The sequence below is a fragment of the Engystomops pustulosus genome, chromosome 4 (assembly GCF_040894005.1).
Source record: "Engystomops pustulosus chromosome 4, aEngPut4.maternal, whole genome shotgun sequence".
Lineage (NCBI taxonomy): Eukaryota > Metazoa > Chordata > Amphibia > Anura > Leptodactylidae > Engystomops > Engystomops pustulosus.
The window spans coordinates 99018008-99041468 of NC_092414.1; positions in this window are offsets into that span (position 1 = coordinate 99018008).

Consider the following 23461-nt stretch of genomic DNA (forward strand, 5'->3'; position numbering starts at 1 on the left):
TGCATCAAGCAAGTGGTTTAAAGCAGGGTGGGGGGAAGCGGACCCCATCACCAATGTGACTTACTCAGAGGTAAGTAACGCATGTTGGTGTGTCCAAGTATAAATAGTAAAACTACCACCGCTAAACAATGTAGTAACCACTCCTCCTTGGGTATCATCAGCATAAAGATGATACTGAAAACCAAATCTGCTGATGGTATTTCCAATGGGGGCAGTATAGAGAGAAAAGAGAAAAGGACCTAGGACTGAGGAACCCTGACAGCATGAGGAAGAGGAGAAGAGAAATATCCTGAAGGTGGGGTCAGAGAGATAGAACCAAGAAAACCAAGAGAGTGCAATGTCCTTCAGGCCAATGGAGCAAAGCATCCTGAGTAGGTGGTTCACAGTATCAAACACTGTCGAGAGAGAATAGTGCCCTTTGGATTTAGCAGTGAGAAGATCGTTGGAGACTTTAGAAAGAACAGTTTCAGTAGAATACATAAAGCAGAAACCAGATTGTAGGGGGTCAAGGAGAGAGTTAGCAGAGAGATAGTGGTTTAGTCGGGAATAGACCAGGCATTCCAAGAGTTTGGAGATGAAAGGTAGATTAGAGAAAGGTCGGTAGTAAGCAGCACTGGTTGGGTCCAGAGAATCCTTCTTTAGTAATGCGGTAGCAACAACATGCTTGAAGGAAGAGTTGTGACCACTGGGGGGGAGAGACTGTACGAGATGTGAGTGGATGGGGTCACTAGTGCAGGTAGTGGGGCAAGCAGAGGAGATGAGCCTGGACACTACCTTTTCTGTGACTGGCTCAAAGGAAGAGAGTGAACAGGATGAATTAGCAGAGGGAAATGGATTACTGGAGTTGGTGGATTGGGATATGATTTCCTGTTGAATACAGTCGATTTTATGTTTAAAGTAGGTGGCCAGATCTTGAGCCCCAAGTTGTCCTTTTTGGGAAAAGTAGTTTTTACTGAACTTATGGTTCTTCTATGTTCTAGATCTTCAATGTTAAGAGAGAAGAGGCTATTGTTGGGCTTGCCTATATCCTTCCTTTAGAGGTGTCTTGCTTATTGGCAATGATCATAAAAATGTTTAAAGGCTGAAGAGGCTACAAACTGGAAGCATTGCTTTTGAAAAGATATCTCCACTCTTCAAGTTTTTCCACAGCATTCTTCTCTAGATCCATGGATAGTTATGTTATGACAAAACAAAACTAGATTACATTGAAGTTGGGAGCATTCAGGATTAGAAATCTCTATCATTTCTTTTTTGGAGACTTTTCCTGAAAGTTAAAAGCCAAATGAACTGAATCTTGCAGGTCATGGCTGCAGGTGCAGAGGCACTTATCAGTCTTTATGTCCATAGGTCAGGAAGCAGAGGATTGTGCAAAGAGGGCTTGTGATGCACCAGGTCTTCCAAGCCTAGGTATTCTTTGAAGATTAACAAAATAAATATGATAAAAAATGTTGTGGATTTCTGATTTCTCTTGTAGCAGCCATTAACCATATTCCATTTTAGTGCACCTGTATGTAACCATGGTAGAACATGGTTACTTGTTGAACAATCCATATTCATTGTAGAAGCCTGTAGAACCTGTACTCTTCTAGGCAGCTGAAGAGTCGTATGATCAGCTCTGCATTATGCAGACAATCCATTGGTATTAATCCATTCATTTTAACGTGCCTCTTCTAATAGTACCCAAATGGACTGCAACACATATCCCACTTTATATGAGTTGGCACACAATAATTATTTACAAAAATGTCTTTTCATAGCTATGAATTACAGTGAAAGTGCACAATACCAAACTCAAACAATACCTCTATTAATTGCATAGTTGATTGATCTTGATCTTGGTAAAATAGCTTGAGCACACACTCAGGATAACAGTAATGTTCTTAGTTAGCTTACATTAGTTAGCTTTTATTTTTTTTAATATGTACTTTAAATCTGTCAGGTTGATTTTGGACACTACGGCTACGAAAAGCAAAATTTTAATAGGAGGTAACTGGAATAACAAGGAATCATAAACCCTAATGCTATAAATAGTATTTTTAATAGAAAAACTATTATAAGGAAAACAGTATTTCATGGATCGCAGGCACAACCATGCCCCTCTCCGTGGCGCAGCCCCCCTGGCCCTCACTTACCTCTCCACGATCCTGCTCCCGTCCAGGCTAGGCCGCGCATGTGCCGGCACAGGAAGATTTAAAGGGCCAGCACAGCGCTGATTGGTGCTGGGCACTTCCGGGTTTCCATAAAAACTGGTGGCTCCCATCATTCCCCGACGGATCTTTGTGCTCATTAGCCCTAGAAAAAGCTTCCTACATTCCTTGTCTTCGTTCCCATTCCTGTTCCTCGCTGATCTCCTTTTGTTACCTCGGACCTGACCTCTGCATCTCTACTGCCTATGTGCCTGTAGCTGACCTTGAGCCTGAATGCTGGTTCCGTACCTCGACCTTGGCTGCCACTGTGGGCTAGTCAAACCTGTGGAACGACCTGGTGGCACCCTGCTGTGGCAGGCTCTGGTGAAGGCCAGGTGCCACTTAGATTCCTGTCCCAGGTGTCGGCTAGTACCGTCTCCCACGGTGGTCCAGGTGGTCCACTGATCCCGAATAAATTAAGAACATGGGCTAGTGCTGGAAACGCGTGGACTTTTACCTTGTTCTCCTGTAATTTGCTTGTAAACACCATGAATTAATCAATAAAGGCAGTTGGATTCTATCCTAATGCTGGATCCGTGAATCTTTTGTTCTGAAGTTGTTTGTCCAACAGCAGGGATCAGTGCACCAAGGAACTACAATGAGGAGCTGGGTGAGTTGGAGTATTTCTATACTTGTTGATACTCCACTGATCCCGAACCCTGACAAATATTTCATAGAATCAGATTATTGAAAAGGGATTTTCACAGCTTTGACAGGTATTTAACAGGTGTCTGCGCTGGGATGGTGTCACACGTGATAGCTTTTTGGCGTAGTTGCACTGGCTTCCATGCGACACAAATTGGAGGGCATGCTGTCAGATAATCCAACTGGGATTTAACATTCAAATTGTGTCACAAGCCCAAGCACTTACATGCACCACTTAAAAGAAGGTGAACTCCGTTGGACCTGAGCGCGGAAGCGACACATGCAGGATGTCGGGGGTGCCATCTTAGTGAATTGCATAACAGTGCATTATAGTCGGACAATGCACTTTTGGTGAACTCCGTTGGACGGGTAAGTAAAAATGCTGCCCCTGTAAGTTAATGAACCGAGTAAGAGTTTAATAAGGGCGCCAGCAGTCCATGTAACAGTTGCTAGCATTAACACCAGTTTCTGCTCTAAATTATAATTGTGTTGTGATGCAAAAGCATCCAAAAAAGAGTACATTTTGTTTGTCTGTTATGCCATAGGCAGTGCATGAACATAAATTCACCCTCATAGCTGAACAGTTAGTATTGCGTCTGCAAGCGAAAAAAAGAGTGGTTAGAGAATAGGAAATATAATAATTGGGAAGCAAAGGGATGTTTTACTTTAGACACCAGCTGATCTTTCTTAGAGCAAATCTCTTTTATGATAAAAAAGCCATTTTATAAAAAATTTGTGCAAACAGGTGAAGTGGAACTAAGAGGACAGGGTAGAAAAGCAGCAATATATTAATATCCAAACTCCTTTCTGAGTCACATACGAAAGAGTGTTCAGAACCAAATCATATTTAAAAGCACTTCTCATGCTGGCACTTTCCTCATAAAAGACAACTTCTGAACTTTTATTATTCATGTTTCATACTATTGAGATCCAATATGTGGCCATATGTACAATATCTGTCGACTAGTAGTTTTGAAAGTATAGGTTCTGTGAGAGGCATCATTTAGGGACAGTGATTTTGTTAATGCCAGAAAACCCTGTAGATTATCAGATGTAAGGGCAGCTATCTATCTTTCTTATATAGATTTCTATATATTGAAGAGCTATATATTGAAGTACACACTCACAAGAGTAAAGGGTAAAACAACTTGGCTACTTTATTTTTATTGGAGTAATTAGGGGTGAGCAAAGAGAAACACATACAAACAGGAAAAGAACATAGTTTTTGTCATTTATCTAAGGTTTTTTTTAAACAAAAATTTCTCTTATGTTTATGATTGGTGTATTTGCATATTTGCAGTTTTCTGGCTTGTTTGAAAAAGGGGTGTGTCATCAGTAAAAAGAACATGACTCCACAAAAATGGTTTGTGTGCCAATAAAGGGTACTCACAAGTAGAAAGCATTAAAGACTATTGGCTATCTTCTCTGGAGAAGATTTCCCACCAAAGTTATGCCAGACTTACGTGCAATGCTACCAGAAACTGCAGATAATCTTTTCACACTCCCAGCCATGATCAATATATATTACGTTACACATTACATATTACATTATACAGTATATACATATATAATGGTGCAATTTCAAAAAGACTGAACTACTATGGCTTACTTACAAGTGTTGCCTCTTTCCAATAAGAATATGTTAGTATTGCTACAGTTTGCAAAGTTACATCTGGACAAACAACAAGATCTCTGGTACAAAGTCCTTTGGACAAGCACGGTATGCAGCAAAATCTTACCATAAAGCATACCATGTTTAATAAAAATCCAAACACAGCATAAAAGCACCAACACCTCATACAAACTGCCAAGTACTGTGGCGGAGTGCTGATGATTTGGGTTTTATTTTTAGCCACAGGACGTCCAGAACAGAAAGATTCCTCCAGAACAATGTTAGAGATATCATAGCTTTATGTTATTACTGGTTCTACAAGCTACTGATTCATGAGGGGATACTTAGCTTGTCACACATGGCTTTTCCATTTAGGCTCCTTTTTTAAATAACCCTGTTGAATCAGATGTGTTTTGCTGTCCTTCTCAAATTGTATTTGCTTAATTTTAAGACATTTTAAGGACCAGAAGTTTTTTTATGTTTCTTGTTGTAATATGTAACCCTTTTTCTAGTGACTGTTCCAAATGTCAGTATGTGATTACACCTCTAAATACATTACATGTGATCTTTTGCACAGTATGTCTCACTTAAAATCAAAGCAAATAAAAGAAAAAGTTTCATTACCTATTGATCCTGCCAGACAACATGACACTACGTTATTTGACTGTATTGTCTGTATAAATATTATCTTCATGTTCAAACACAGAATCTAGAAAACAAAGTATATCAATTTATTAATCAATGAGAAATGCTCCCATTATCGTCAAGGACCAGGAAATGAGTATGAACTTAGAGGAAAATATGAATTATGTCTGTCAAGGTAAAAGCAATCCACTAGTTATTTATTATGATTGCTCAATTTGTTCCTGCATTATGCCTGCTACATTAGTGCTAACGGTTGCTTTTGTCATTCCTTTAATAGTGGACATAATTTTTGTTCACCCAAAGGTAAAGTGCTTTGCAGTTGATATATTTGTGTTTTGACCTTATGTGTTTGTGATTACCTAACTACAATGTCAGATATCCTATGTGATAATTGCAAAAGGTATATTTATCTATGTTCCCTAACATCAGTTCTTCCAAATTCATGACTTTATAAATCATTTATACTAAGAGATAATGCACACATTCTTCGAATTGTTGATGGAAATGTAACCAGGTAATGGCCTGGTAGTAAATCATGATATACATTACACTGATCATGTGACCCTTCCACCATTATCCCACCATCTTGACATGAAGATGCTGAGAATGGTAAAGTGGGACTGAGGATAAAAGAAATTGCCTGACTGCTTAACAATACTGTTCTTCTCTATTGTAAACAGAAGTAACTTTAAGTATTTTCCCTTGGCTGTATTTCTTACCAGTCAAGTAGTACAACTATTACTACTTTGCAGACCCTTACTGTATTTTCACGTGACAGATATGAAAAATCTGTGTCAAATTCTGTGTCAAAAATGTGTCCCTTGTTTTAGGGGAATACATATCAAATAAGGGCAAATTTGTATTGTGCATGTAGAAAGAATAGAAACCATCAGCGTTGGTGGATTTTGACACATTTTTCAGACATTTAATGTGTTTCAAACTTCGCCATGTGAACCCAGCCTTAAAGTGCACAAGTATATGTTCATCAGTGTCATAATCGTTAACAAGAGTGTTTGCACTGCAGTAACATTTACAACGATAGTAGGATATAATAATGTAAAATATTATCTGCTGTGGTGGATCCATCTATGATCAAAAGTACTGAAAATAAAGAGCCTCAATTTCTTATCCTTTTGGTTAATTGACTTGTGTTATTTGGGAAAGTAAGAAATGGCTAAATGAATATGACTCCATAATGTATCCATAAAGAGTGGGTGTAAAAGTTTAGCCAATGGGTAACCAGCTAACAATGGTAGTTCCTTTTTTTGCTAATTCCTGGATCCCCAGAAATTGCACCTATACTATATTATCCTTAAAACCTTTTATAAATTTTAAAAATAGAGACCTTTAAAGGGAAACCGCTAGCACATGTATCTTTCCAAATTGAAGCTGTGATATTAGGTGTAATACAATGTTGCTCACCTATAAAACATGTTCTGCGCAGGGGCATAACTACAGTGGTAGCAGCCATAGCAGCTGCTATGGGGCCCGCAGTGTCAGGGGGCCCCGGCATCAGACTTGACACACTAAAGAATGGAGAATGTGCACTATTGTATACATATTATGTATATCATAATATGTATATAACAGAGCACATCTTCCACAGTACACAGCATGAATCGGCAGATCTGGTATGAAATGTCGAGGGGAGGGAGGTGACAGCAAAACGACAGAACTAGGGATCTCTCATCTCTACTTCCTGCCCTGTACTTCCCCCATGCAGACAGCAGCTACTGGGACAGATCTGTCCCACATAAGTGTGGAAATGCGTCAGTATACAAAAATATATATATTCTGAGGGAATAGGGGGGCCCATTCAGAAGTCTGCTATGGGGCCCTGCCTCTACTAATTAAGCCCCTAGTTCTGAGGACTTCAAAGCAGCTGGACCCGTTTGTGGATTTAATCCTTAAAACTAAGAAAATCTTAAACTCTATAAGAGAAAACTTAAGAGATGCATTGCCTCATTTATTTAACATATTTAGGTTTGAAGCAAGTTTTAATTTATTACAAAGAACATAATCTATATATTTATGAACAACACAGCAATTTAAAAGGGGCCATAAAAGGGGACAAAATTTATTTACTGAGCTAGTTTCTGAGTGCTAGCCAAATTATTCAACTCCTGACATGTATATAGCCTGAGTCAATGTATTTTCTTATCTAGGGGGGCATTATTTCTATAGTTCCACATGGCTTTTGAAAGTAATGCAGGGACAAAATTGTTACCTATACATACTGTGCTATGTGGAGAACTCTGGAAAAACTATTAGACCTACTTGACAACACTATATGATTATAAAATAGTGATCATACCCAAACAGAAAGACATGTCAATTACTCTATTCTGTAAATAATAGAGAATATGCTGACAAGTGATCATCGAAGGTGGTCCTTGTAAATAATGGATTAATGGGCACCTTTCTGTAATCCGTATCTGGAGTCTGGTCCATATTCAGTGCTTCCTCAAACGTCACATGATTCACTGGACAATATCCCACTCCTAACTCAGCAGTGTGTAATGCTTTCTGCTCTCAAGTAATTGGACTTCGAACTAGAATTCTACCCTGCACAAGGGTGAATAGGTGCTAAACTATGTTAGATTTGGTATATAATGCAGAAGAAGTATTATATATGGTGTCTGAGAACTGACGTGTTCTAGTTGATCATGGCAATCAAGCAGAGCCCAGGTTTAGTCTTATAAACAGCTATGGGAAAATAAAAGCTGATCAATATCAATTGACACATTTCTTGAGGTAGATAAAATTTAATTTTATAGAATTATAATTTAGAATAATTATATGCTAAAATGTAAAATGTATAAATTCTTGTGTAATACAAAAAATTAAATTCTAAATAATATCAAGATCATTTATGTGCAAAAAATCACAGATTAAAGTGATAGCAAAAATATATTTTAGAAATAACATCTTCCATTTAAAGAAGAGCTTAAAATGACACTAATCAGTGAACCATTGTGATCACATAAATGAATGACTGCTTCCAATTATATCAAGAGTATAATAGCTATAGGACAACATCAGCTATTCTTAGCAGACATTATTTGGAAAATATGGAGCTACTAGGCAAATTTGAATTTTAAAATATATTATTCCTACCCTTCTATTATTATACTGTGCTTTGAAAATCAGTCATATTTTAACCATTTTTCCAGATATATACGATCACATTCACAAAATGTATGCATATTACTGAAAACAGAATTGATACGATAGATGATAGAACCATGTTCATTTTGTTACATCAATATTTTATTCATTATATTCTTTTATAACTTTGTTGAAAAATAATAGTGCAAACTAAGGCCGCATTCACACGGGCGTTGGGGGACGTATATACTGCAATGTATATACGTTGGATAAACGCCCCCCCCCCATAGGCCAGCAATAAAGTGGTACCGTTCCGTAGCTGTGAAAAGATAGGACATGTCCTATCTTTTCTTGGAATATGGCGCTGTGCCCCATGTTTCTCGAAGGAGAGGGGCGGGGGTGAGCTTCTTCTTCCTTCTCTCCCCGGCACCGCGTGTGCACGCCGTGCTATGGTACATAGATTATCAAAATGCTATTTCTGCATTATGTATGTAGTGTTCAGAGGAATACGGTATGGGTTAAAGTGTGATGGAATGTTCTATAGCTGCCATGTTCTTCTTATCCCATCTTTCATTGTTGCCCTGTCTTCTATCTGTGAAATAAGCACAGAATGAAAGTCTTATCTGAGAATGCAGACTTTGTAGAGGTAACAGCCTGAGCATGCACAGTGAAGTACAAAGGTTTTCTCTTTTTGAAGCTATGGCCTAAATATAAAATGTCAAGCTGTCTAAGGAAATAGTATTATTCCGCAGTGTAAACTCTTACAAAAATAATAAATTGACTTTTACAAATAGAAAAGCTTGATATGTTTACACCATATATGACTCAGGCAGGCAGCCATTAATGTTTTCTTATTGAAGTCCAAATGTGTCCAAAGAAAGAAGAGAAGGTACATCATTGTTGCTTCTGCTATGACACTATTTATACTTCAGAAGAACGCTTGGAAAAATTCTGTTCCTAAAGATCAGAGTGGTCTATCCAAGCTGTGCTGTTTAACCATCAACATCTAACAACTAGACCTTAAAAATGTCAAAGCCACAGTGTTTAAGGAAGCAATGTGGATATAGATAGAAAGAAAGAATATATGGGGTTTCAGATACATAAAAAATTAGGTTTCATTTGTATATGTTTAAGCACAATAACTATAAATCTCAGCTAGATACAATGGGGAGGAGGTTCATCAAAACTCTGAAGGGTCAAAAAGTTGTTTCGGTGCAAAATGGCACAATTACGAACATACAACCCTTTGGTACAAAAACATGCACATCAGACCCTTTAGATTTTTGATAAATCCTGCCTAAGGTCTACAGTCATAAAAGCTTAAATATTTAACATACAATAGATCTAGATAGAAGGAGAAGGCAGAGAAATACTGTAGGATGACCAGAAGAGCATGGTGGGAGAAAAGGAATAGGCTGACAGTACTCCAAAAAAGTAGCAAATGGAATGGAGGGTACTCCCAGTTTGTTGATTATGATTAAAATTTTTTTTTTAATAATAATAAAAAAAATATATATAAATACACCCCAAAAATTGCCAATTTTACCCATAAGTATTTGTGTAGAGGGTTAAAAAATATAATAAATAAGAAAACCCCCAAAATGGGTATTGTAGTATCTGTAGCAACCTTGGCTAAACAGATGTATTCCCCATAAAAACAAATCTGGCCGTTATCTTATACACCAAAAATAAACCTTAAAGGGGTTGTTCACCTAATAGAAAAATTTAGCAGGCGGGCTGGGAAGGGCTTTTTTTAAAAAAAAATCTTTTCACTTCTCCTCTGGTGCTCCCAGTGTCCTGCAACAGGGACACAGAGCTCCACTCTGGTAACTTTCAGTGGTCTGGCACGCTCACCCATCTCCAGTCCTAAAGGTTTTCAGTCCAGGAGAAGGTGAGTAAAGGTTTATTTTTATAAAAGCTCTTCCCAGCCCACCTGCTAAATTTTTCAAATAGTAGGCCAACTAACCTACAAAATAATTTGATCATGTTTTGTACTGTAATATTAACTTTGTAAAGGATTTAACTAAAAAACAAGTGGTGGAATATCCATTTTTTTCAGCTCCCCCAGAATGAGTTAATACATTTTTATTATTATTCTATTTTTACCCTACATAATAACCTTTTGGAAAATGCAACTTTTACTTCATAAAACAAGCCATCATATGTCCATGTCAGATAAAAAATAAGAAAATGATGTCTGTTGGAATTTAGTCAAGGAAAAACAAAAATAAGTACTTTGTCTTGAAGGCCATTTTAGACCATGTCCTTAGCTGCCATTGCGATGACGTCATGGCGAGCATCAGCAGCATTTAAAGGTGGTGGCAGAAGACATGTCATGTGCCATGGTCAGGTTCGACATCCCGTAATACAACGACCATATGGAGAGGGCTTGTTTCGTGATCCCTCTCCATATTTTGCATCATGACAGCTCAATGTATATTTATGTTGAGAAGTCTTGAAGAGGTACAAATTTACTTTGTTACCCAAAAAAAGTTATTCTGTATTGGATTTTATTACTGGGGCATTAAAGGGGTTCACCATTTTAAAAATGTTCTGATATGTTGTTGAGACATGTTCATAAATAATCTTATGAACATTCTCAGTAATTGCAAAAGATTTAACAAAAACTATTATTTCAACATTATTCAAACACCCTTGGCTGCTTTCTGTTTAATGCAAAAAAATGAAATTGCCTTATCTTCAAAGTATATGCCTGTTTTACATCACTTTTATCATATGACAGACTGGATAAATTGCCTTTATTTGAAGCTTTGGTGGAGAGACAATAACAGTATAATTTCCCGCAAGCAAGAGAAATAAATACATGGAAAGATGTTGTTATGTGTGAGAAAGTATGCAATCATTCAGAGAATGACTAAGTGAAGGGATAACAAATTAATTTATTATAAAAAATGTCCAGGGCAGTTTCTAGGTACTTTGTTGCACAGGGTGGATCTCAAAAAATACTAGGCCCCCTCTATTAGTTATATATATATACTGTGCCCCCCTTTCTTATATATATAGACTATGCCCCCTCTATTAGCTATATACTGTGTCCCTATATTATATACTATGCTCCCTTTATTAGACATGTATGATGTCCAGTGCACACAGATCCTAGTATATAGGTAACTCTAGCACACTGACCCCAGCATATATGTATGCAGCACACTGCCCAAGCATATAGGTAGCCCCAGCGCATACCCTCAGTATATAGATAGCCCCAGCACATGCCCAAATATATTGGAATCCACAGCACATGCCCCCAGTATACAGATGGCCCTAGCAAAGGCCCCTGGTATATAGGTAGTCCAGCACTTGTCCCCAAAATGTTATTCTAGTTTTACATCACTTTTATCATATGACAGACTTTATAAATTGCCTTTATTTGATGCTTTGGAGGAGAGATTATAACAGTATAATTTTCCTCAAGCAATAAAAATATAATACATTAAAATATGTTGTTATGTGTGAGAAAGTAGGCAATCATTAAGGAAATGACTAAGTGAAGAGATGGAAAATGAATTTATTATAAAACTGTTATGTCCTGGGCAGTTTTTAGGTACTTTGTTGTACAGGCTGAATTTCAAGAAATATGCCTCCTTTTCTCCCCAGGTCATTAAAATATACAAATTATACAATTGTGCTTGTAATGGATTAATATTATTATATAGATTTACACATGTACTTCAGTAGAACAAAGCTTAGTACATCAATACAGCTCATGTATGAAGTTTAATACACAAGTACAGTAATAGAACTGAGCTTCTTACACAGCACCACAACCAACTTCTACAATATACATATTTACAGTATCCCAAATGATTTTACATATGTACAGAGCACTCTTATTTACATTTTACAATATCCCCAAATTAATTAATAAATGCAATACCCCCGTTTTAATTTATACTGTGCACCCTGTAATAAATATAGGTAGATATTGTGCCCCCTGTATTAGCCATATACTGTGCCCCCTCTATTAAATACCATCCTCCCTATCTAATATACTGTGAATGGTGCAGCATGTACATGTGCGGCCCGATCATCTTGGGGAGCAACGAGGGGTCAGACGGAGGTAACTCAGACCTCATCAAAACCCCCGTTCTCGTGATCTCTGGGGGTCTCATCAATAAATTAAACCTAACTTCTTTTGTGGGAAAACCCCTTTAATTATAAAAGCAGATTAGGAATTAGTTTTAAAGGAAACCTACCTTCAGAAATCTAACAATTAAGCTAGTTCTGATGGTAGGTGGCTTAAATCATGTTAAGTTTTAATCTATTTTTACCTAATCCTAAAATACTTCCTAAACTGAACTACACTTTATCTAGCTAATATGCGAATGATCGCCAGAGGCTACAGTAGCCTCTGCCAATAATGAGCATATTAGTTAGATAAAGTGCAGTTTAGTTTAGGAAGTATTTTAGAATTAGGTAAAAATAGATTCAGGTTTAGCATGTTACTAGCCACCTACCATCACATCTATGTTAACAGGTACATTTCTGATGGTAGGTTTCCTTTAAACAGGGTAAGGGAACCTGTCATAAGGTCATTGCTTTAACACTATATGAATTGCTATTGCAATATGCATTGGCAATACCTATAATTTCCCGGAAGCATCTCACTTCTCTAAAGCAACTCATGTGTTAAGAATTAGTGTAATTATTTCTGGTGAAATTATTTAGGAAAACAAGTGTTATCATTCTGCATTGCACTCAATGGGTTCGTTAACCACCCTTAGTTTTGCCTCAAGCTGAGTAACTATGGCACAGTCGATATTAATTGCGAATGTAAATGTCTGTGTCATCAGAGGATGTTATTTACAGAATGAAATCTTGATAGCTTCTGCATTACACTCGTGATAATTGCTGTTTTTGTTTTACTTTTGTTAATATATTCATTCCCTCATCACTGCAAAACAAAAGTGAAAAGGGCAACTTTTTGTATACAAATAGTGTATCAGTTATTTTCTTTTCATCAATAACTTTTTCTTATTTTTGGGATAATGAAAACAATGCCATCTATCTAATCTACATACGGTAGTGCCAAACTGAATATAAGTAGGGATTTACTGAGGGAAATAATGCCATGTCTTATACTTTGTAACACTGTGCTTCTCCAATCTTACCAAGGAAGCTGAGAGAGAAAAAAACAGGGCAGATAATAGCCAGTGCACACTTATCCCTGGAAGCACTACACAACGCCACTGACGAACATAATGATAAGTCATTATCGCCAAGTGTATGCAGCAGGATTTCTGCAAGTATGTTTTCACTCCATCTGCACTACAAAGTATTTAAACTTCCCGAGTTCATTTTATTTTTAACTCCTGATGAAGCTGGTTCGGGCACTATCCTTACATCATTGTGAGGGGTTGGGGGCTTATAATTGAGAGGGTGGTTTGCATGTGCATAACTACAGCTGGGACATCACGTTTACAATCACCAGATTTTGCACAGCCGCTCCCAGTGACTCAGGGAATGTCATAGACTAGGTTTGTGCTAAATTTTTCACCCCCCCTTCTTTTCAAAGTAAACGTATTTGATTTGTAAAGCACTGCGGAATTTGTGCTGTATTAATGATTATTATTATTACTAGCTGCAGCTCCCGTCTTTGCCCAGGATAGTAAATAACTGCTCTTAGCTGTAACAAAATAAAATATTTTCTATATATCTATAGACTGTCTCAGATGGTCTCTGACTGTCTCTGTCACTGAACATCTCTGGCAGTCTCTTTCAGAGACTGTCTCTAATGGGTACTCTCATTCCAATGACTGTCTCTAATGGGCACTTTTATTCCAGTGACTATGTGTCTCGGGCACTCTCATTCCAGTCACTGTGTGTCTCAGGCACTCTCACTCCAGTGACTGTGTGCCTCAGGCACTCTCATTCCAATGACTGTCTGTCTCAGGCACTCTCATTCCAGTGACTGTTTGTCTAGGGCACTCTCTTTCCAGTGACTGTCTGTCTCAGTTACTTTCATTCCAGTGACCTTCTGTCTTGTTCACTCTCATTCCAGTGACTGTGTGTCCTGGGCACTCTCATTCCAGTAACTGCCGGTCTTGGGCATTCTCATTTCAGTGACTGTTTGTGTCTCTGACACTCTCATTCCAGTGACTGTCTGTGTCTCTGACTGTCACTTTGTCTATGGAGAGATTTAAACAAAATATAAGGAACAGGCTAAAGGGGAGGGAACAGGGGAAACAACAGAAAATACCATTAATGTTGTAATAAATCCCCACCTCTATGCCAAAGTGACAACCCTCATGTAATGTACGCACCTAGTCTATCACCTCAGAGAAACAGGTAAAGCCAATGGTACCCCCCAAAAATTGGGAGGAAAGGAGGAAGGACTTTACTTGTGAAAAGATGCATTAAAAATGAAATCTTTATTGGTAGAATATGAACAGATAAACAGTAAAGAATGTAATACGATTAGAAGACAACAAGGGTAAGGTGCCCACAAAGATACATAACAACCAGTGTGGTGAGTCACAGAAGAAATGCAGTCAAAACCGGGACAGTAATTTTTAATGCATCTTTCACGAGTATAGTCCTTCCTGCGTTCCTCCCAATTTTTGGGAGGTACCATTGGCTTTATATGGAGAGATTTATCAGAAGTGTCTGAGAGCAGAACTGCTCTAGTTGCCCATGGCAACCAATCAGAGCTTAAGTTTTATTTTTGCACAGCTGTTTATTGAATTACAGATGATCTCTGATTGGATTCCATGGGCAACTGGAACAGTTTTACAACAGACACTTCTGATAAATCTACCCCTATCTCTGTATCCCTATCCAGCTTACCTCACAGATAAGCGTCTTATACTCATTGGGGGATATTTATCAGGACCTCTGCGCACCGCCAGTGGCGCAGAGGCCCTGAAATAATCGCAAATGCTAGCTTATTGCTAGCGTTTGCGATTATTTTCCCCAATCCGCGTGAAGGGGGGGGCGCGGCCAGGCGGGAGTGGGCCGGCACGGGGCATTACTGTCCCCGCGTCTGCGCACTCGCTGCTGCCGGCGACTTTTCATACGTGAAAAGTCGCCGGTAGCGTTTTTCTAGGATAAACGCCGCGCAACTGGCAGCCCGATACATCAAGAGGCAGAAGCCTCTTCATGTATCGGGCTGCGAATTTCTAGCGGCGGGGCTATCATACGCTGGCGCTCATTGTATAGTAACCAATTAAAGCTCAGAGCTCATATTAATGACCTGTGGCAGAGCAGCAACCAATCACGGCTTAGCTTCCAACTGCCACAGCAGCAGCAGACGATGGCTTTTGTATATGGTGGGTAATAAATGGATTTTGGAAAGTGCGGGTGAAAATTTTGTCTCAAAACATGGTCTAAGATGTTCACAGGCAACAACTGTGAAAAATTTGGTGATTTTAAATGCGACGGTGCAGATTCCTTAAGTGGGCATACATACACACATACATCCAGCTTTATATATTTGATTATTATCACCACCATATACAGGAGCCATTGTCTCAAGGGTTGAGAAAGACCGGCGGGTTGAAAAGCGCATTGAGGTCTCTTGCACACCAGGTAACTTTGAACACAGGTATCCAGCTCACAGGTGTACATATAATGTACCTAACTTATACCATTATGGTCATTCGTGGTAATTAACCTTGTTTGCAATCCTGTGAACTGGATGGGCAGATATAATGCTGTTGTAAACCACATATTTCCTATTGTAATGCCCCCTATAAGAAATTTTTGAATTAATGTATACTGTGGTTCCTGGTTTATACAAACTTCTACCTCTCCTGTTGCCCCTTCTTTTGATATATTTTTTTACTATGTTGAGTAATTAATAAAGTTTACGGTTCTAATTTCTAAAGACACTTTGCATTTGATTACTCATTTGTTTCTGTTTGTTGGATATACATGTTATATTTCAGTTTTTATTATCTTGTTATATTTCTTGTTTAATAAATTAGAAAAAATATCTACATTTCTGTTTTTTCTGTCAAGATGGGGTGCAGAGTATAATGAACAAAAAAAGGAAGCAAAGAGTGAAACATTTAAAGGGGTCCGAATACCCACTGTAAGTATATAAAAGTGTGCATATTTCAGTGTATAAATGTGTGTGATTTTACATATACAGGCAGTCCCCGGGTTACGTACAAGATAGGGTCCGGAGGTTTGTTCTTAAGGTGAATTTGTATGTAAGTCGAAACTGTATAATTGTGGATACAGACAAAAAAATGTTTTGGCCCCAGTGACAATTGGAGTTTAAACAATTTTTGCTGTAATGGGACCATGGATTATCAATAAAGCTTCATTACAGACACCTCACAGCTGATCATTGCAATCTGGGAGTATAGTAAAGCATTCAGAAAGCTTCATCAGAGGTCAGAGGGGTCTGTCTGTAACTATGGGTTGTCTGTAAGTCGGGTGTCCTTAAGTAGGGAACTGCCTGTATGTATATTTTTTAAGGGGAAGGGAGACCCCATTTAGAAATTTGCTATATGGCCTAGCATCTCCTAGTTGCACCCCTGGTGGATTAGACCAAGCTAATTTGCTGTATTATGTTCCAGCCCCTTTGTATATTAAATTGTTCTCTCTTATGTGGGGGTGATTTGATATGATAGGTTAGTTGGTGTTTTAGTCTCCTTTGTAAGCTGTCACTCTACAGCAGTGATGGCGAACCTTTTAGAGACCGAGTGCCCAAACTACGACCAAAATCCACATATTTACCATGAAGTGCCAACATGGCATTTCAAGCTGTAACTTATTGCTACTTGTTCTTCAACATCATTCAATGTATTGGCTCTCCTAAGGCTCCAATACAGTTGAAAAAAGGTGAGCAAATTCAGACCATCATTGTAGCTTCTCTCCAGGAAGAATAGTGGGTCCAACAGGATGACCTCCAAAGACAATGCAGTTCAGTCAACACCTTCTTACTTCTCCTGCAGTTTAAAACAGCCAGTAAAGTGTCACTTTAATATTGAGAGCATTGAGAGCAGCATTCCTTAAGTTGCTTGGGACTGGCGGAAGATTTGGTGGATTTGGTCCTGTTTGGTGAAATTGTGGCAATGGCCTGAGTGCCCACAGAAAGGGCTCCGAGTGCCACCTCTGGCACCCGTGCCATAGGTTCGCCACCACTGTTCTACAGTATGTAAGGTATTTAATTTAAGTCTTAATTCAGATTGTGATGTGTATACCATTTCTTTTGCATAGGTTACACAGGTAATAATTTTGCTTGTTACTAGGGCAACTCCTTTGTATATGTTTCAACACAAAAAATTTAATACAAAGCTTCACTACTTGGTGCTACAATCATTAATGTGCTTGTCCATTAAAGTAAAATTATACTGGATGTAAAGGGCTCTACGTGGGTTCACTAAATTGATAAATGGTTACTTAGTTCTCCTCACTCCTTCTGTGATCTGCTGCATAGTCTGGCTGAATGTCTCCTTCTAATATTTTCTGTGCTCTGAGGAGCCGCTTTGCAAACCAGGAGCGTAGGTATCCTGAGAGTGGAAAATATCCATTACACCACAGATTTTCCACACCAAAATCAATGTGTAAATCTGCATGGAATCCGCAATTTGTGCAGATAACCTAATATATTTGAGTTAAGATCTTTAGTAGTGATGAAGAAGTTTGGGTTCACCTATTTGGTTTGGCCAGACTTTCTGGTACCCAACCTTGACCTGTACCATACCCCAAGTAACCCCCACAATTGGAAGGTGGTCCCCATGATGTTATTATGGAGCACCTATCCTCCCCAAAATAGCAGCACACAGCATTGCTGGCATATAAGAATCGGCCTGCACACCAGAGGCGTAACTAGGAGAGACAGGGCCCCCTAGCAGGCGACTGCATGGGGCCCCATCTCCCACTTAAAAAATATACATATACATACTCACACATACATATACATATACATACTCACACATGCGAGTAACAATCACATATAAATACACTCATGTGCACACACACAGCATATACAAACACATAAAGTGCCATACACAACATACTCACATACAGTGTATACAGACACCATATACACATCACAGATACTGCATATATACATCACAGTATATGTTATATACATATTATGCTGGACAATGTGCAGTACAATATAGATATAATGGTGCACATCCTACATTCTTTAATGTGTCAGTTCGGATGACGGGGCCCCCTGACACTGCGGCTGTTACCACTGTAGTTACGCCACTGATGCACACAGCAGATCAAATTAGTTATTGCCACTAGCCTTTAATGAATTTTGAACAAAAGTTATTAAAAAGTCCCCAAAAAGTTTCAAACAGCTCTTAAAGGGGTATTCTCATCTTGGCATTCTCATTCAGTTTCATTCATCTTCCATATATAAACATTTCTTCAATTAGATGTTGTTAAAAAAATGTTCCTGTGTGAAGATAATTTCTCATAAATGTAGTCATGTTGTCCCTTAGAAACGAGATAGCTTCCTCGGATACGGCCACCTCTGCTGGAGTGACTGCACAAAGAAACAAAAGGTTATTGTATATAAAATGTCCAGGAGTTACTAAATGACCCCCAGCCGTCCTGTGGTTATGATCGCTGAATCCTGGCGGTCCAGCAGGACTCTATAGCGCAAGTCTGGCCACCGCTGCCAGAGTGTGACGTGGTCGTATCCGAGGAAGCCATCTGGTTTCTAAGGGACAACATGACTACATGTATGAGAAATTATCTTCACACAGGAACATTTTTTTTATTCACATCCAATTGAAGAAATGTTTACATATGGCAAATGCATTTAATTAAATGTAAATCCCCTGATGAGAATACCCCTTTAACTGTTTCCTACACATGACCAGAGAAGGCAAGGATCCCTTTGACCTCTGGTGAAGTTTTGTGAATGCTTGACTATAGTCCCAGATTGCAATAATCAGCTGTAAGGTGTCTGTAATGAAGCTTTATTGTTAATCCTTGGTCCCATTACAGCAAAATATGTTTAAACTCCAATTGTCACTGGGGCCAATTTTTTTTTTTGTCTTGAACTACAATTATAAAATATACAGTTTCATCTTACATACAAATTCAACAAACCTCTGGACCCTATCTTGTACGTAACCCGGGGACTCCCTGTATATATATATATATATATATATATATGAACAAAAAAATTCACAGTGTCAAAAGGAACCCCTAACAATGGGGGGGGGGGGGTGCAAAGACTCAGCAGTCCTGGTAAAAGACTTACAAGTATATACAGGCAGTCCCCGGGTTACATACAAGATAGGGTCTGGAGGTTTGTTCTTAAGTTGAATTTGTATGTAAGTCGAAACTGTATATTTTATAATAGAAGTTCTAGACAATTTTTTTTCTTTTGCCCCAGTGACAATTGGAGTTTCAAAATTTTTGGTGTAATTGGACCAAGAATTATCAATAAAGCTTCATTACAGACACCTTACAGCTGATCATTGCAGCCTGGGACTATAGTAAAGCATCCAGAGAGCTTCACCAGAGGTCACAGTGGGCAGAGGGGTCCGTCTGTAACTATGGGTTGTCTGTAAGTCGGGTGTCCTTAAGTAGGGGACCGCCTGTAAATCCAAAAAAATAGAGGCAGCACTCCAGATAGTGAATGGAAAAATGGAAGGGTTTATTCCAAAACCGGCGACGTTTCGGTGTTTATCCCCTTTTTCAAGCAATGTGTGTATACAAATGAGCAAACTTATATACCCCCTTAGTGGGAGGGTTCACAAAGTGACATCATAGACAAATGTGCAAGTACAAGCATAATTAGAAAAGCAGCAATGATGTATAAATTGTCAGTGCATTATTAATAAATATCATATACATATTCAATCCTATCACATAATATCCTGTGTATGTAACGATATCGTGTGCGACTAATTACCGGTGTCCGGCGTCTCCATGCTTCTGTAATGGCGCCTTATCGCGTCTACATAACTCTACTGCGCATGACCGGAAGTCTATTAAACGTGCGCATGTGTAGAGAGAAGAATGAAGTAAGTGGTGGCCATATTGGATAAGGGAATCGCAACATATGTGTACAGGTAAACGACTGGCAATATCGGGTCAGCAAAAGTACAGTATTTCTATACAATGTCTTATAGACACAAGTGTGTGGTGGTGTATATAAATTAAGGAACCTAGTTACGGGCCGGACTGGCAGAAAAGCTTGGCATAAATGCCTGCTGATGCCAGAACCCACGCACAGGTGTATGCGGTGCACAAGAGCCCAAAAGATTGAGATCGGGCACCTACACCGTGCAGGAAAGAGCCCGCAATAGTGGTAACATTCGGTTATATGGTGAATACCCCACATACAAATGACCCACTGCCGGTTCGGATGTACATAATGCAGAATCCACAAAGTGGCCCAGAGGAGATGTCAGTGCATGAATCAGTTCTTCAAGTGCAAGTGACAGTGCATATAATGTGAAAATGATCTAGAAGATAAAAGACAAAAGTATTAAAATCACATGAAAAATCTTTTTTTTATAGAAATTGCATATAACAAAGTCATTCAGAGTAAGAGAACGTAGGCACCACTTTTGCTGACCCGATATTGCCAGTCGTTTACCTGTACACATATGTTGCGATTCCCTTATCCAATATGGCCACCACTTACTTCATTCTTCTCTCTACACATGCGCACGTTTAATAGACTTCCGATCATGCGCAGTAGAATTATGTAGACGCGATTAGGCGCACTATCGCCATTACAGAAGCATGGAGACGCCGAACACCGGTAATTAGTCGCACACGATATCGTTACATACACATCTGGAGTGCTGCCTCTATTTTTTTGGATTTATATATATATATATTATACTGTGGCCGGTATACTACTAACATTCTACTAGTATCTGACACATAGAAAAAAGAGATGAGACAGATCAGAGATGAGAGATTATGAGATCCATAAGATGGATATAAAGCCAATGACACTCATCTTTGCTAACTCACACAGAGTCACCTCAGCTATATTCCTCCCTCCCAGATAAAAACCTTATCTTGCTTGTAGATTGTAGAATAAACCTCTTCACGCTGCTGCTTGCAGGCAGGAAGTGCCTGTGTCTGAGCTGGCCTTGTAATGCAGGGAATTTTTCAAATTTTAATTTTTTTTTCAGAACGAAATGCAAAGCTTATCACTTTTGAATTAACATGAAGTACAATGGGGCTCATTTACTGAGGGCTCTGCGGCAGCATTTCTGTGGAATTTAAAAAACGAAGTGTGTCACAAAAGCACTCACATGCACCGGGAAGAAGATGGTGAACTCCAGTGGACCTCGGCGCAGCAGCGACACCTGCAGGAAGTTGGACGAATGATCTTGCTAAATCGCCAGAAGACCCGAATCCTCATCGGAGAAAGCGCCACTGGATCGCGACAGGACCGGGTGAGTAAATGAGCCCCAATGTGTCAAGAGCAAACAATCTAAAAATCACCGGTAAATATTAAAGTGTCCAAAGTTATTACCGCTTATAGTGACACATGTCATATTCTAAAAATAGAGTCTGGTTATTAAAATGGTATTCCCATTTCAGCAAATTATTGTTATTGTTTTATGATTCTATGTTTAATACTAGCAGACAGAAATCTGACCTCAGACCATGAGGAAACTAAAATCCTGGCAGCTGCAAGGCTCTCTGTCAGGCTTGCGGGTTGTGGATCCACTGGACCACTGCAGACGATGACTCAAGCCACTACCTGGGACCGGAGTCTAAGTGGTACCCGGTTTTCACCAGAGCCCGCGGCGTGGTACCACCAGGTCGTTCCTCAGGCGTGACTTGTCTGCAGTGGCAGCCAAGGTTGAGGTACAAGAACGGCAATCAATCTTGTGGTCAAATTCCAGGCACAGGGTCAGGGCAGGCGGCAGAGATGCAACGTCAGAGTTCAATCCGGGGTCAGCAACAGGAGGTCCAAGCAGAGGGGTACAGGAACACATCACACAGGACAGCAGCACGGAGGAGCTCAGGTAACACAGGAACATGGAGGGACACAAGAACGCAGGAGACACAAGAACGCAGGAGACACAGGAACGCAGGAGACACAGGAACGCAGGAGACACAGGACACAGGCTTATAGCAGTAAAGCTTTCTCTCAGGCTGAGAGGCACAAAGATCCGGCAGGGCTTGCAGGAAGAGGCAGGCTTATATAGAATTGGGTAATATGGCCAGCGCCAATTAATGGCGCGCTGGCCCTTTAAATCTGGAGAAGGAGCCGCGCATGCCCCCTAGCAGTTGGGGACGCGCGCGGACCGCGGAGGGGAGCGAGCCGGGAGCCGGGCCAGGTGAGACGCGCTGGAGGCACGCTGGCGGGGGCTGGGCAGCACGGGTGAGCCCTCGACCAGCGATATGGGTCGCAGGACCGCCCGTGACAGTACCCCCCCTTTGGCCTGCCCCTCCTCCTGGGCTGGAGAAATTTCTTCGGGAGATCACGATCCAAAATTTTGTCCTCAGGCTCCCACGACCTGTCTTCTGGCCCGAATCCCTTCCAGTCAACCCAGAAGAACTGCTTCCCCCTTACCATCTTCATGTCCAGGATCTCTTTTACCTCATAGGTGTTGGGGAGGAACGTGCCGGGAGAAGCGATTCAGAATGACAGGTTTCAGCAGAGATACGTGGAAAGAATTTGGGATGCGCATAGTAGGAGGAAGGCGGAGTTTATACGCCACTGGATTAATGAGCTGTAACACCTCGAACGGTCCCAGAAAACGTGGGCCTAGCTTGTAACTGGGAATCTTCAAGCGGTCATACTTGGATGACAGCCACACTTTGTCACCTGGAGAGAATATGGGAGGAGACTTGCGTTTCTTGTCCGCTTGAGTTTTTGAGTGGGCGGACGCCTGAAGTAAAGACTGACGAGTCTGTATTCAGATAGTTTTGAGGTCTTCTACCAACTCTTCCACAGCAGGAACATCAGTAGACATGGAGAGAGGAAGAGGTGGTCGTGGATGTCTCCCATAGACAATGAAGAAAAGAGTGGCACCGGCAGACTCAGAGTTCAGGGAGTTGTAGGAGAACTCAGCCCATGAGAGCAGAGTGGACCAGTCGTCCTGTCGGGCAGAGACAAAATGGCGGAGATAACAACCTAAGGTCTGATTAACCCTCTTGACTTGTCCATTAGACTGAGGGTGATACGCTGAGGAAAAGTCCAATTTTACCTGGAGTTGACTGCACAGAGAACGCCAGAACCGGGAAACAAACTGAACTCCATGGTCAAATACTATGTGCCGGGGAACACCATGAAGCCGGAAGATGTGAGTGAAGAACAGACTGGCAAGGCGAGGAGCAGACAGTA